This window comes from Mobula hypostoma, chromosome 1, assembly GCF_963921235.1.
Source record: "Mobula hypostoma chromosome 1, sMobHyp1.1, whole genome shotgun sequence".
Lineage (NCBI taxonomy): Eukaryota > Metazoa > Chordata > Chondrichthyes > Myliobatiformes > Myliobatidae > Mobula > Mobula hypostoma.
The window spans coordinates 29,186,412-29,202,876 of NC_086097.1; positions in this window are offsets into that span (position 1 = coordinate 29,186,412).

The following is a 16,465-nucleotide window of genomic DNA, read 5'->3' on the forward strand; positions in this document are numbered from 1 at the left end:
GAAGCCTGATAACAGCGAGGTCCTTAGGCCCGGTGGTTCGTGCTCTCAGGGTTTTGGAACTTCCTCCTGATGGGGTGGGGGTGTTGTGAGGAGAGGATGACCAGGGTGGGTGGGGTCGTTGATTATGTTGACTGCATTCCCGAGGCAGTGGGGAGTGTAGACAGAGCCTGTGGAGGGGAGGCTGGTTTGCATGATGGACTGGTACACAGGTTGGAAAGCTCTAGAGGGCCAAAGTGGGACTAGCTCAGATAGACATTGTGGCTGCCATGGGTGAGTTGGGCCGAAGGGCCTCCTTTGTGCTGTATGATTCTATGCTCCATAAGTAACAGTGTGGGTTCTGGCACCTTGTTACTGGAATCGGGAATTTGGATGAGTGTCTAACAGCAATCTCCACTAACAACCTCACCTCCAATATCCATGGTCCACACTGGAATACACCGTGGGGTCTGATCTCCCGTCGTTCCCCCTCCACCCCCCCCACCTTGCCTTTCAGTGTGGCCTGTCGCAGCACTTCCACTTAGACTGGGAACCCTGTCTCCAATAGTCAAAGTCAAGATAAATTTATCATTAGAGCATGTACTGTATATGTTACCAGAAACTACCCTGAGATTTGTTTTCTTGCAAGGGATTTACAGGAAAATAAAGCAATACAATACAATTTACAATTACGAATAAAATACAATACAAAACTACTGACAAAGAACCGGTTTGCAAAAGAAGACAAATTGTCCAAACTTTAAAAAATAATATTGCGACTGTGAGTTGTAGAGTCCTTGGAAGTGAGTCTGTAGGTTGTGGAATCAGTTCAGTGTTGGGGTGAGTGCAGTTATCCGCGCTGGTTCAGGAGGCTGATGCTTGTAGGGTAACAACCGTTCATGAGGCTGGTGGTGAGGGACCTAACCCCAGATTACCCCCCCACTCCACCATTCCCTCCACCCCACCACCGTCTCTCCATACCCCTTGGGGGCCCCTCTAAGCCTGAGGTAAACAGCACAACCAGCGAAAGCGGTGCACGACAGTGGAAAATTGCTTGGGGTCTGCTTAAGAAAATAATAAGGGGATGTAAAAATCACAAAATAAATTGTTTTAAATCACAATCAAACATGTGCAGGAGCCAAGGGCTGCTAATATCAGTTTCTAGAATGAAGTCACTGAAATCACATTACAGCATTCAAATTTCTCTGGTGGAACGCTCCCCTGCCAAAGTATCATCTTTCCCAGAAAAAGCTCTCAAGCATCATTTTTGATTTTTCTCCTTGATTGTGATGAAGTAATTTGCCTCAACCCACAGTAGTGAACAGAACCTCAGGGGCCTGGGCTCGATCTACTCCCCCACTAACCTCCCGTCCTTTATTAGATAAACTCAATGTTGATCCTGCGTAATATGCACTCTGGGCCGTGAATTACCAGCCAATTAAGCGCGGCAGAATTTACTTTGGCTCGGGACGAGGTGAGGTATTTAATCTTGATGTTTCTTCTGCTCCTGCCTATATCATTGGTGGAGCAAGCTGCCGACTGATGAAGTTGAAAGAGATTAATTGAAATCAGCAGTCTCATGCAAAGGACTTAAAGCAATTTTCTTTGACTCCTAGACTGCTTGATAGAGTTAGGCGGGCAAGTGGCCAAAGATTTTATTTTTCCTGCCTATGTTATTAGTGGCCGGGGGGTTGATGGGAACGAAAGGGCGAAGGAATTGGTGGGATAATACTGAATGGCTGAGATCATTTTCGGGACAGCTTCTTCCCCTCCGCCATCAGATTTCTAAACAGCCCATGAACCCATGAACACTACCTCACTATTCCTTTTTTTAACAACCCATTCCACCGCCATTTTGCTCCACAATCCTTACCTTAAACCGATCAACCTCTGCCTTAAGTACACCAAATAATTTGGCCTCCACAACCAGGCTGTGGCAAAGAATGCCACAGCTTCAGCACACTCTGGCTATGGAAATTCCTCCACATCTCTGTGCTCAAAGGTTGCTCCTTTAGAACATTCTGACTAGTTGCATCACCATATGGTATGGAGACAAGAGAGAATCTGCAGATGCTGAAATCCGAGCAGCACACACAACATGCTGGAGGAACTCAGCAGGCCAGGCAGCATCCGTGAAAAAAAAGTACAGTTGACGTTTTGGGCCGAGACTCCTCGGCAGGACTTCAGCGTCCTACTGAAAGGTTTTGGCCTGAAACTTTGACTGTAGTTTTCTTCCATAGATGCCGCCTGGCCTGCCGAGTTCCTCCAGCATTTTATATGGTATGGAGAAATGAATTATTCCGTCAAGGACACCAGCTCCCCACCATCAAGGTTATCTTCAATAGACAATGCCTCAAGAAGGCAACATCCATCATTAAGGACCCCCACCACCCAGGGCATGTCCTCTTCTCATTGCTACCATCCTGGAGGAGGTACAACAACTTGAAGACCCATTTTAGAAGCATGTCCTTTCCCTCCGGCATTAGATTTCTGAACAGACTTTGAACCCATGAACATCACCTCACTAATTTTGCTCTCTTTTTGCCTATTTAATTTTTAAAATATTTCTTCCTGTAACTCATAGTATATTTTACGTATTGCGCTGTAACGCTTCCGCAAAACGACAAATTTCACAACGTATGTCAGTGATAGTAAATCTGATCCAGATCGTTTGAGTGCACGTTTTCCCTCTCGTTGTTCGGCTTTGAGGCCGCACGGCTCCAGGAGCACGTCAGGAGACTGTGGGGGTACGTTCCGCACAAGGAGGTTCGCAAGTTGTAGGTAGGCCACGTCAGCACTGGAAGCACGGCGGCATTTACGGTCTGCCCCAAACACATTCTTGAACTGTGTTGGTCGTTGAAGCTAACGGTGTATTTCAGTGTATGTTTCAATGTACACGTGACAAATAAAGCTAATCTAATCTCACAGCTCTGAGCTGGGGTCAGAGAGTCATAGAAAAATGCGGCATAGATACAGGCTCTTTGATCCAACTAGTCTATATCGACTACAGCATCCTCCCAGCTAGTCCCAATTTCTCTATTCAATACATATCCCTTTAAACCCCAGCTCTTCACGTACCTATCAAAGTGCTTCTTAAATTATACTATTATACCCTCCTCAACCACTTCCTCTGGCAGCTCGTTGCATATATTCACCATCCTCTGCGTGACAAAGTTGTGTCCCTCAGGTCCCTTCTAAATCCTCCCCCCTCACATAAATCTATTTCCCCTGGTTTTAGACTCCTCTACCCCTGGGAACAAGACTGTTACCATCCCCCTCTATAAGGTTACCTCTCTTTCTCCCACATTCGAAGGAGTAAAGTCCTGCCAAAATCTTCACCATGCTACAACTGCTAACCGCAGTTACATCCCGGGGCGTCAGAGTTCAGAGTTCAATTCTGGTGAGTTTGTACTTCCTCCACGTGGAATGCATGGGTTTTCTCCGGGTGCTCCAGTTTCCTCCTACATTACAACGACGTACCACTTAGTGGGTTAATTGGTTATTGTAAATTGTCCTGTGATTAGGCTAGGGTTAAATCGGGGGTTGCTGGGCAGCACGGCGCGAAGGGGCAGAAGGGCCAGTTCGGTGCTGTATCTCAGTGAGTAAATCAATAAACAAAGCTGGAGGGACTCAGCTGGTCAGGCAGCATCTGTGGAGGGAAATAAACCATATATAACCATATAACAATTACAGCATGGAAACAGGCCATCTCGGCCCTTCTAGTCTGTGCCGAACTCTTACTCTCACCTAGTCCCACCAACCTGCACTCAGCCCATAACCCTCCATTCCTTTCCTGTCCATATAGCTATCCAATTTAACTTTAAGAGACAACATCGAACCTGCCTCAACCACTTCTGCTGGAAGCTCGTTCTACACAGCTACCACTCTCTGAGTAAAGAAGTTCCCCCTCATGTTACCCCTAAACTTTTGCCCTTTAACTCTCAACTCATGTCCTCTTGTTTGAATCTCCCCCGCTCTCAATGGAAAAAGCCTATCCACGTCAACTCTATCAATCCCCCTCATAATTTTAAATACCTCTATCAAGTCCCCCCTCAATCTTCTACGCTCCAAAGAATAAAGACCCAAATTGTTCAACAGTCGACCCTTCTTTGGGACTCAATAAGTTCTCAGCCCCAAATGCATTTTGTGTGTCAAGTCTTCCAGCATCTGCAGAGTCACTTGTGACTCATCCTTGTAAATCTTTTCCGCTTCTTTTCCATCTTAACTGTGTCTTTCCTAATACAAGGTGTGCAAAGGTATGTCTTTGGACTGTGGGAGGAAACCCATGCGGTCTCGGGGAGAACTTACAGACCATGGTGGGAATCGAACCCAGGTCCCTGGTACGGTAAAGCATTGTGCTAACCCCTGCTCTAACTAAACTAATCCCTTCTGCCCCTATGTCTCCAACCTCTGCACATAAATGTGTCAATCCAAGAGCCTCTTGAAAACCTCTGTTGCATCACTTCTACCACCACCACCCCTGGCAGCACACATTCGAGGCACCCAACACCCTCTGTGTAAAAAAAATTGCCCCGCACATTCCTTTTGAATTTACCTCCTTTCACCTAGAACATAGAACAGTACAGATCCTTCGTCCCGTGATGTTGGCTGATCTTTTAACCCACTCTAAGATCAAAGTAACATTTTCCTGTCACCTACATCTCTATTTTTCTCTCATTCATATGTCTATTTAAGAGGTGCTTAAATGTCCCCAGCCCTGGCAGTGTATTCCACTCACTGTGTGAAAAACCAACCTCTGGGAAACCCCTATATCTCTCTCCAATCACCTTAAAATTATGTCCCCTCACATGCCCTGGGAAAAAGTCTCTGGCTGTCCACTTTATTGCTGCCTGTTATTATCACTTTGTACACCTCTATCAAATCACCCTCCTCCTCCTTCTCGATACAATGTGATATATGTTGTTTTGGGCCACAGTACAGTGCAAAGACATCAAATTACTGGAGGTTGATTTTTATTGTATTTTGAGATACAGGCCCTTCTGCCCAACGAGCCCGTGCTGGCCAATTACACTCATGTGACCAATTAACCTACCAATCCGCACGTCTTTGGGATGTGGGAGGAAACCGGAGCACCCGGAGGAAATCCACATGGTCACAGGGAGAACGTATGCACTTCTTGCATCCAGCGGTGGGAATTGAACCCGGGTCACTGGCACTGTACGGCATTACACTAAGCGCTACGATACTGTGCTGCCCAAAGACTGCAAAAAATAAAATAGTGTAAATAAAGAAAGGAGTAACGAGAACGTGGATTCATTATAGTGAGGTGGTGGGTTGATGGACTGTTCATAAGTCTGACAGTGGAGGGGAAGAAGTTGTTCTTTCATCATTTAGTGTGTGTCTTCAGACTTCGGTACCTCCTCTTGACAGTAGTAGCGAGAAGAGGGCATGTCTTAGACAGTGAGTATCCTTAATGGTGGATATCCTTGAGGATGTCCTCAATGGTGGGGAAGGTTGTGCCCACTAAGTCCACAACCCTCCGCAGCCTCTTGTGATCCTGTGCAATGGGGCCTCTTTGCCAGGTCATCTGTCATTAAAGACATCCCCCACCCTCCCCCCCATCCAGAACAATCCCTCTTCCCATTATTGCCATCAGGGAGGAAGACTCACACTCAACATTTTAGAAACAGCTTCCTCCCCTCCGCTATCAGATTTCTGAGCGGTCCATGAACCCATGAACACAACCTCGTTATTCCTCTTTCACACTATTTATTTATTTTTGTAAGTTTAATAATTTTTTGTCTTGCACTGTACTGCTGCCATAAAACAACAAATTTGAAGACGTATGTCAGTGATAGTAAACCTGATTCTAATTATGATTCTGATTAATTCTAAACATGTTTCCCTAATCCAACTCTAATGTTTTAACTCTAACCATACTGCCCTAGAACTAACTCTCGTATCTCAACCCTAGTCACATTCTCCAACCCTAATTCTAATGCCGTAACCCAAATCGCACTGTCCTTAACCTAACACTAATGGTTTAACCCCAAACTTCATCCATGACAGATAAAAAAAATTAGTTTTAATTGTCACATGCATATGGAAACTCAAAGCATTGCAGTGAAATGCGTCGTTAGCATTGGTGTCCAACACAGTCCGAGGACGTGCTGGGGGCAGCCTGCAATTGTCACCGCGCCTCTGGCACCAATGTAGCATGCCCACAGTTTACTAACCCTGACCAGTACGTCTGTGGGACGTGGGAGGAAAGCTGAAGCTCTGGGAGGAAACCTGGTCATGGGTGAACATACGAAGTCCTTGCCAACAGCAACAGGAATTGAACTCTGATTGCTGGTGCTGGGAACTGTTGCACGATCTGCCCTGTAACTGTGCCGCCCTCCGAGGCTACCATGCTCTCCTCTCTTCTCCTTTAGCCTTAGCTCATTAAGATGATTTCTCTTTCAACTGGACATAGTAGCGCGATGGCTTTACAACACCGATGATCGTCAAGTGCGTTCGATTGCCACCACGGTCTGTAAGGAGTCTGTATGTTCACCCCATGACCTCATGGGTTTCCTGTGGGTGCTCCGCTCTCCTCCCACGCTCCAACGACGTACTGGTTAGGGTCAGGAAGTGGCGGACGTGCTATGCCGGCGCCAGAAACATAACGACACTTGCGGGCTGCCCCCCAGAACAATCCTCGGACTGTGTGGGTACCCAACACAAAACAACACATTTCACTGTGTGCTTTGGTGCTTCAATGCACTTGTGACAAATAAAGCCAACCTTTAATCTTTTGGAAATCCAACGTAAACTCTGAAACTCAGATAAAACCATAAGACACAGGAGCAGAATTATGCCATTCGGCCCATCAAGTCTGCTCTGGAATTTCATCATGGCTGATCCATTTCTGTCTCAACCCCACTCTTCTGCCTTCGCCCCATAACCTCTCACATCCTGACTTATCCTGGGGAGGGAGGAGAAGATGGCGGCGTGACGCAGCGCGTGTAGCCTCTCCGGTGAAATGATATCGTATTTGTAAGTAGGATGCCGTGCACAATTCTGATTTGTTGGAGACAGCCATGAGAGCACGGAGGAACATCTGGAGTAACTTCTGAAATGCCCGGTTCGCCGCTGCTACTACTGTGCGATCAAGAATCTCTGGAGGGAAGGCCCCAAGATCCTCTGCTTTGCCTGCTGCTGGCAACCGGGGCTGGGGTCGAAGCGTTCGGCAGAGATGGTGCTCGGTGCTCGGTGTCGGAGGGCTGGTCGGAGCTCAAAGTTTTTGGACACCTCAGAGTCAGACTGTGGTCGGGTATAGGAGGGAGAGTTTTCTTCCTTCTCCCGTCTGCGTGAGATGTGGGACTTTCGAGAGACTTTGAACTTCTTTACTGTGCTCATGGCCTGTTCTTCATCAAGTTATGGTATTGCTTGCACTGTTGTAACTATATGTTATAATTATGTGGTTTTTGTCAGTTTTTCAGTCTTGGTCTGTCCTGTGTTTCTGTGATATCACACCGGAGGAATATTGTATCATTTCTTAATGCATGAGTTACTAAATGACAATAAAAGAGGATTGCGTGTCCTCATAATCTAATCTAATCTAATCTAAGCAACCTCTACATTAAATACACCCTGTGACTTGGCCTCCAGGTCCATGTGTGACAATGAATTCCATCAGATTCTGTATAAAGAAATTCCTCCTCATCTCCATTCTAAATGGACTTCTCTCCATTCAGCTCTCGATGTAACCCCATTTGAGAGGTGGCTAACTATAGTGAAGATGAACCAAGGTGTGGTGGGAACATGAGCAGGTCAGACAATGGCGTATAAGAGTAAAGTGGGACTACTCTGACCGTGCTGGAACACAGAACCTGAAGAGACTCCAGGATGGATTCAGCAAAATTACATCCGAGAAGCAGGAGGAATGGGCACTAGTTCAGGACTTAATGAGTTAAAACCATCAGGTATCGAACTGTAAACTCCAATCACATGAAATTGTGTGGATCATATACTTGCTCCTGGTTATAGACTCTGATATTAAATTTTATACATATTAAATGATACACCCTTGCTCTGTTCTTGTTACACCTAATGAGGGTAATTATTCGGAGGCTTAACTGTAATTTTGCATTGATTTCTGAGTTCTTGGAAGCTTTTATTGGCAATAAGGGGATCTTTAATATTGTGGCGGTCCTTAATGCTGAAGATAGCGGCGGGTTGCAACCTGTGTCATGGCTCAGTTCTAGATGATTTTTTTTTAGTGTTTTCTTTGGGGTTTGTGGGGTTTTGGGAGTAGCGGTGGAATTTAGGGGTTAGGTTCTGGTTTTAGGGAATTAGCGGTCATTCAAAGGACCGCAGACCAGGGTGGGATATCTGGCTGACAGACCTGAGTGGATGAAACCTGGTGGCTCCCCCAGTTTCCGGACTTGGAGTTCCGTGTGGGCAGGAGAACCAGGTCCGACGGCCCACTGGGTTTCTGAATCAGTGAGACTGGAATTCGAGACATAGTGTTTAGGGTGCTGTCATCGGCGAGCCTGGAGTTCAAGACCTTGTGTTTGGTGATCGGCGGGTGCTGGCATCCATGCTGGCGATCGGGGGCCGAGGTCCAAATCGGAATCCCAGAGTCGAGGCCCATTGGCCAGAGTCCTGGGTCTGTGAATCTCTCTGAGTCCACTGGGGTAGTCGAAGACCCAGAGTCTGCGTGCCCACGTCGAAGTCCGAGTCTGAGTCCGGGTCCGCTGGAAGCCCAGGAGCATGGACTGCCTTGGAGTTATGTGTGTGGGTGGGAGGGAGGAACGGGGGCTTGTTTTGTTGTTTGTCGTGCTCTGTGTTGTTCTGCTGAACGTGGTAGGCATGCTACCTTGGCACTGGAACATGTGGCGACACTTGCGGGCATGCCCTCGGATGTGTTGGCCGCTAACACAAAACGATCCATCTCACTGTATGCCTCGGTGTACACACGATAAATACGTTTAAATCCAATAGTTATCCACAGTCAACCAAAAGTTTGTCGTTCTGCTTAGATGTGCGTTCCTATGGCAGCCCCCTCCTCTCTTCCACTGTACATTCCTGCAGCCCCCACTTAACCCCTTGACCTCTGCAGTTGCACCCTGCAGCTGAATGAAGATGGAACTAATTCTACATGGTGGAGATTTGCAGCAAGTTTAACCGTTGATTAAGAGTGACTCATACTGAAAGGTAGAAGGTTGAATTATTTTTTCTGGACTAAACTATGCAGTTAATTCCGTCATGTCAACAGAGGGTATTAAAGATTATTAATTGGCAGATGCAGGTGGAGCAGTATCACAAAGGGCCCAGTGTCGATGTTTAATTTCAGTAACAAAGCCGTGGATCTGGGATATAAGCAGGGTATCATCTTAATGTGAATGTGTGGGGGTTTACGGAAGCGTGCCGGGGGGGGGGGTGGTTTTCAGGGGTCATCTGCTGGATAGGGTCCTGTAGAGTCATACAGAAATGCGGCACACAAGCAGGCCCTGAGGCCTACCTTGTCCATGCTGACCCAGCCCACCACTGAGGGCAGCCTCAAGAAGGCAGCATCCATTACTAAGATCCCTCAGCACCCAGGGCATGCCCTCTTCTCATTACTACCATCAAGGAGGAGGTACAGGAGCCTGAAGGCACACTCTCAATGACTTTGGTACAGCTTCTTCTCCTCAGCCATCAGATTCTTGAACAGTCACGAACCTATTAACACTACTTCATTATTCCTTTTTATCTGCACAATCTAGTTATTTTCTAATTTAGTGTAATTTTAGGTCTTTGCACAATATTCTGCTACGAAACAACAAATTTCACAATGTATAAATCAGTGATCATAAACCTGATTCCAATTCCTACTGAACCGTCAAGCCCATGTCCATTCTAATCCCACTTTATCTGCAGTACGGCAACTGCTCTGCTTAGGACTGAAGGAAACTGCAGAGAGTTGTGGATATCTCAGCACATCACAGAAACCAGCCTCCCCTCCATGGACTCTGCCTACGCTTCTCACTGTCTCGGTAAAGCAGCCAGCATTGCTAAAGACTCTACCCACCCCGGCCACTCTCCCTTCTCTCCTTTCTCATCAGGCAGAAAATCTGAAAGTTGGAAAGCACGTACCACCCGGCTTAACAGCAGCTTCTATCCTACTGGTATAAGACTATAAATAGTCCTCTTGTATGATAAGATGGTCTCCCAATCTACCTTGCTATCCACTTGAGCCTTATTGATTTCCTGCAGCCTGTAGCTGTTTTGCTTTGTACTGCTCTCTGTCATGGCTTTCCCTTGTACTACTACCCTGACGCACAGACGTGACGGAATGATGAGTCTGGACAGCAAGTAAAATAATGCACTTCACGGTGCTCAGTAATCAACCAATGACAAACAAGAGAGAATCTGCAGATGCCAGAAATCCAAGTAACACACGCAAAATGCTGGAGGAAGTCAGCATCTGTGGAAAAGAGGAAACAGTCGACGGTTCGGGCTGAGACCCTTTGACAGTACTCTTGGCCCGAAGCATCGACTGTACTCTTTTCTGTAGATGCTGCCTGGCCTGCTGAGCTCCTCCAGCATTTTGTGTGTGTTAATCAACCAATTTATTATTTTACCAATTACGCCTTGACAATTCAAGTGTTTATCCAGATGCTTGGTAAAGGTCATGAAAATTTGCCTCCTCCCCCACTTCAGACAATGCATTCCAGATGGAACCACCCTCTGGGTGAGAAGAATTCCTCCTCATATCTCCTCTAAATCTCTTCCTCGTCACTGTACGTCTATGGGGATAGGTTTGTTACTGTCCCATGTACTAAGATTTTCTCTTTGGAGCGGGGGAGGATGAGAAGAAACTTGACAGAGTAACTTGTAGTAGATGATAAGAAGCATAGGTTGAAGTGGACAACCAGAGACTTTTTTCCCCAGGGTGGAAATGGCTAAAATGAAGGGGGCACAATTTCAAGGTGATTGGGGGGGGATGTCAGAAGTAGGTTTTCCAGAATCAGAACCAGGTTTAATATCAACGGCATATGTCGTGAAATTTGTTGTTTTGTGCCGGCAGTACATTGCAATAGTTAATTAAAAAATACGAGTTACAATAAAAAATAATATATTAAATAAGTAGTGAAAAAAGAGCAAAGATGGAGAAAAAATATACAATGAGGTCGTGTTCATGGGTTCATTGTCCCTTCAGAAATCAGACGGTGGAGGGGAAGAAGCTGTTCTTAAAACGCTTCAGGCCTCAGGCTCCTTGATGGTAGTAATGAGAAGAGGGCACGTCCTGGGCAATGGGTGTTGCTCGCGATGGATGCCACCTCCCTGAGGCTCTGCCTCCTTGAGGATGTCCTCAACGCTGGGGAGGCTGGTGCCCATGATGGAGCTGGCTGAGTTTGCAACTTTCTGCAGCTTTTTTCGATCCGTTGCACTGGCCCCTCCTTACGAGACAGTGATACAACCACTTAGAATGCTCTCCACAGTACATCTGTAGGAACTTGCGAGAATGTTTGATGACTTACCAAGACTCCTCAATCCCCTAATGAAATATAGCCGCTGTCTTGCCTTCTTTCTGATTGCATCAATATGTTGGGCCCAGGATAGATCTTCAGAGATGTGGACACCCCTCAACCACCAGGCTCTTGAACAAAAGGGGATAATTACACTCACTTACCCCATCATTGAAATGTCCCACAACTAATGATCTCACTTTAAGAACTCTTTATCTTGTTATTTCATGCTCTTGGTATTTATTGCTATTTTATTTATATTTACATTTGCACAGTTTGTTGTCTTCTGCACTCTGGCTGATCTTTCATTGATCCTGTTATAGTCACTATTCTATAGATTTGCTGAGTTTCCCCACAGGAAAACCAATCTCAGGGTAGTATATGGCGATATACATGCACGTTGATAATAAATTTACTTTGAACTTTAAATTTTGAACACAGGCTTGGAACTGCTCACCTTTCCACTGCTGATTCCTGTATAAGGACTGATGCGTGTCGTCAACTTCCCCTTCCTGAAGTTCACAATCAATTCCTCGGTCGTACTGACGTTGGGTACAAGTTTGTTGCTGCGATATCACTCAACCAGCTGATCTATCTCGCTCCTGCATGCCTCCTCGCACTATCTGAAATTCTGCCAGAAATAGTCGTGTCAATGGAAAATTTATAGATGGCATTTGAACTGTGCCTAGCCACACTGTTGTGGGTGCACGAAGAGTAGAACAGTGGGCTAAGCACACATCCCTGAGGTGCACCAGTGTTGATAGTCGGCAAGGAGAAGATGTTATTTCCGACCTGCACTAACTGGTCTCCTGATGAGGAAGTCAAGGATCCAGTTGCAGAAGGAAGTACAGAGTTTTTACACAGAGTGAAATGCTCTGCCAGGAGTGGTGGTAGATGCAGTATATTAGGGACATTTAAGAGTCTCTTAGGTAGGTACACGGATGATAGAAAAATGAAGGGCTACTTTGGAGGGAAGGGTTAGATTGATCTTAAAGTAGGTTAGAAGGTCGGAACGTGGTGGGCTGAAGGACCTGTACTGTTCTGTCTTCAAGCTACTTCAAGGTTCACTGGGGTGGGATTTTACATTGAACTGAAGCTGTTCTCTCCAGGATCCAACCAAGTTCAGGATTCCGGCGGGAAAAGAGATGACCTGGACTTGTCAGTCGCTCGGTAGGGTTTCCCAAACTCCACTCCAAAGCGGGACACCTTGTCTGACCGCAGAGTATAAAATGAGGGCAAGTCACTAGCACTGAAGCTGTGGCTTCTGCTGTCTAAACTCTCGATCTGGCGCAGGGACAGTCAAGTCAAGTCTATTGTCACGTGCAAAACTACAGCGGGGTACAAGTACTTGGTTGCAACAGCATCACGAGTACATAATTTCTGACAACACACAAACTATGAACTATACATAACTTATACAGGACTGAATTAAAAATGAGCATGTTTTTTTGTCAGCCCTCATCGAGGGGTCAGCAGTGGAAATGGTGAGCAGTTTCAAATTCCTGGGCATCAACGTCTCTGAAGGTCTATCCTGGGCCCAACACATCATTGCAATTATAATGAAGGCAGTCCAGAGGATATATTCCATTGGGAGTTTGAAGCGATTTGGCACGTCACCAAAGACTCTAGCAAATTTCTACAGAATGCGCTGACTGGTTGCCTCATAATTCGCTATGGAGGAGCCACTGCACGGGATTGCAGATGGTTGTAAACTCGGCCAGGCCCATCACGGGCACTCGCCTCCCCACCACCGAGGACTTCAAAAGGCAATGCCTCTAAAAGGCAGCATCCATCACTAAGGACCCTCACCACCCAGGTCAGGCCCTCTTCTCATTACTACCATCAGGGAGGAGGCACAGAAGTCTGAAGACACTCACTCAGCATTTTAGGACAGCTTCTTCCCCTCTGCCGTCAGATTTCTGAACGGCCCGTGAACACTGCCTCACTATTCTGTTCTATTTTTGTAGTACTTATGTATTTTTTATATTTCTCACTGTAACTTGCATGATTTTTAATTGTACGGTTCTGCGGCCGCAAAACAAATTTCACAGCCCGTGTCAGTGACAAAAAACCATGTGCTGGTTCTGATTCTAAGTGATGGCGGTTCACAAGGATGTCGGACTGGAGGGGCTGAGCTATAAGGAGAGTCTGGGACTATAAGGAGAGGCTGGGACTGTTTTTCCTCGAGCCTGGGAGGCCGAGGGTGACCTTATACAGGTTTATAAAGTCATGAGGGGTGTAGATAATCATGAGGGAGATAGTCACAGCCTTTGCCCCAGGGTAGGGCAGTCTAAAACTTGAGGACATAGCTTTAAGGAGAGGAGGACCTGACAGGCAACTTTATCACACAGAAAGAAGTGGGTATATGGGGCTTTCAGAGGAAGTGTTAGAGGTGGGTAGAATACCAATCTTTAAAGGACAGTTGGACAGGTACATGGGTAGGATAGGTTTAGAGGAATACGGGCCATGAGCAGGGATTAGCAAATTAGTTTATTATTGTCACAAGTACCAAGTTACCATGAAAATCTTGTTTTTATGCCATCCATACAGATCATTTGATCACAACAGTGCATTGTGGTAGTACAAGGGAAAACAGTATCAGAATGCCCAGTAAAGTGTTACAAAGAAAATGCAGAGCATGCAAACAGGACTAGCTCAGGTAGGCCACTTGGTTAGCATGAATGTGAAGGGCCGAAGGGCTCGGCTACCATCAAAGTGTCTCTCAGCTGTTTTGGGGATGGGGTTTGCTCTGATGGGTATTATCCACACTTTCCTCCAACACCTTGGATCAGGACTTGCGTTTATTCTGTCGAGGTTTGTGAGTGATGCTGCCCACCATTTATTGTCCATCAATAAACACTCTTCTGGTCACGATGGCACTGTGCTGCATTGTCGTGGCTCAGAATTACTTGTTTTTTAGGGTTCATGGGGATGGTTTTGGGGACAGAGTGGGGACAGGTGAGGGTTTAGGGGTAGGGATGAGGGAGAGTTGGAGGTCAGAGGTAGTAAATGAAGAGTCGCGGGCAGGAGCCAATGCTTGGAGCCCTCCACGGTCGAAGGTCAGCGATCAGGTGGGCGGGAAAGGAGCTCTTGTTGGCATCACGTGTGTTCTTCTGCGGAGCATTGTGGGCATGCGAGACTAGCGTCAGAACGTGTGGTGATACTTGCAGGCTGCCCCCAGTACGTCCTTCACTTGTATTGGCTGGTGATGCAAACGAGGCATTCCTCTGTATGCTTTGATGGGCACGTGATAAAGGAACGCATGACAGAATGAATCTGAACCTGCCCCTGAACCCACTGTCTGTGATTGCTGAGAGGCACTGAATGCACAATGCTGCGAGGTCTGGAGTCGCATACAGGCCGGACTGGGGAAGGAAAGGAGATGGCCCTCCCTCAAGGATAGCAGTGAACCAGATGGGTTTGGTTTCATGGTCCATCACTACTGAATCGAATATTTTATTCCAGGTTTATTTAATTACCTGAATTTAAACTCAAACCCACGTCTTGCTTCTGCATCCCAGCACTGTAATTGTAACTGCCTCTGCCATTTCCTCTGGCAGCTCGTTCCATGCATCCAACACCGCCATCTGTGTGAAGGATTTGTCAATCATAGTCATACAGTTATAGAAAAACTACAGGTCAAACTTGGAGAATTGGTCATGTACCTAAAGGAAAGACATCGATAAGATTGAAAGAGTACAGGGAATATTTACAAGGATGCTACCAGGACTCGAGGACCTGAGTTATAGGGAAAGTCTTAATAGGCTAGGACATTATTCCCTGGAGCGTAGGAGAATGAGGGGAGATTTGATGGAGGTATACAAAATTATGAGGGGTTATAAATAGAATAAATGCAAGCAGGCTTTTTTCACTGAGGCTGGCTGACTAGAAATAGAGGTCATAGGTTAAGGGTGAAAGGTGGAATATTTAAGGGGAACCTGAGGGGGAATTCTTCACTCAGAGGGTGGTATGAGTGTAGAACGAGCGGCCAGTGGAAGAGGTGGATGTGGGTGTGATCGCAACATTTAAGATGTTTGGATGGGAGGGGAATGGAGAGCTGTGGCACTAGGCAGAGTAACAGTTTGGCACGGGTTAGATGGGCCGAAGGGCCTTTTCCTGAGCTGTAGTGCTTTATGACCCTTTGAACATGACTCTACAGTTAAAATCCTTCAGATTTCTGAGTCAGTCTCCACTCCATTGTACCCTTCCATCCCAGTCAATCTCTCCTTCTCCCTTCTCCCACCTGGCAGAAGACACAAAAGCCTGAATTAATGTACCACCCAGTTCAAGTTCGGCTTCTATCCCACTGCTAGTGAACGGATCTCCTATATGCTAAAAAGGTGAACCCTTGGTACCTCCAACCTAGCCCGCCTCGCTGTGGCCCTGGCATTTTATTTGTCTGCCTCTGTGGCATCTTTTCCGTTAACTGTAACTCTATGTTCTGTTACAGTTGCATATGCTCACTCTTTGAGTGTACGTTCAGGGTCTTCTGCTCTGTAGCCCACCACTTCAAGGTTCAATTTGCTGTGCATTCAGAGATACTGTTCTGCACACCACTGTTGTAACACATGGTTATTTGAGTTACTGTTCCCTTGTCAGCTGGATCAGTCCGGCCATTCTCCTCTGACCTCTCTCAATAACAAGGCATTTTCACCCACAGAACTGCCACTCACTGGAATTTTTTTTTGTTTCTTGCACTATTCTCTGTAAAAACTACAGAGACTGTTGTGTGTGGAAATCCCAGGAGATCAGCAGTTTCTGAGATACTCAAACCACGCCGTCTGGCATCAACAATCATTCCACGGTCAAAGTCACTCAGATCACATTTCTTCCCCATTCTGATGTTTGGTCTGAACAACAACTGAACCTCTTAACCATGTCTGCATGCTTTTATACATCGAGTTGCTGCCACGTGATTGGCTGATTAGATATTTGCACTAACGAACAGCAGTACAAATGTGCTTAAGGGAGGAGAAGATGGCGGCGCGACGCAGTGCGTGCGGCCTCTCCTGTGATGAATATCTGTAATC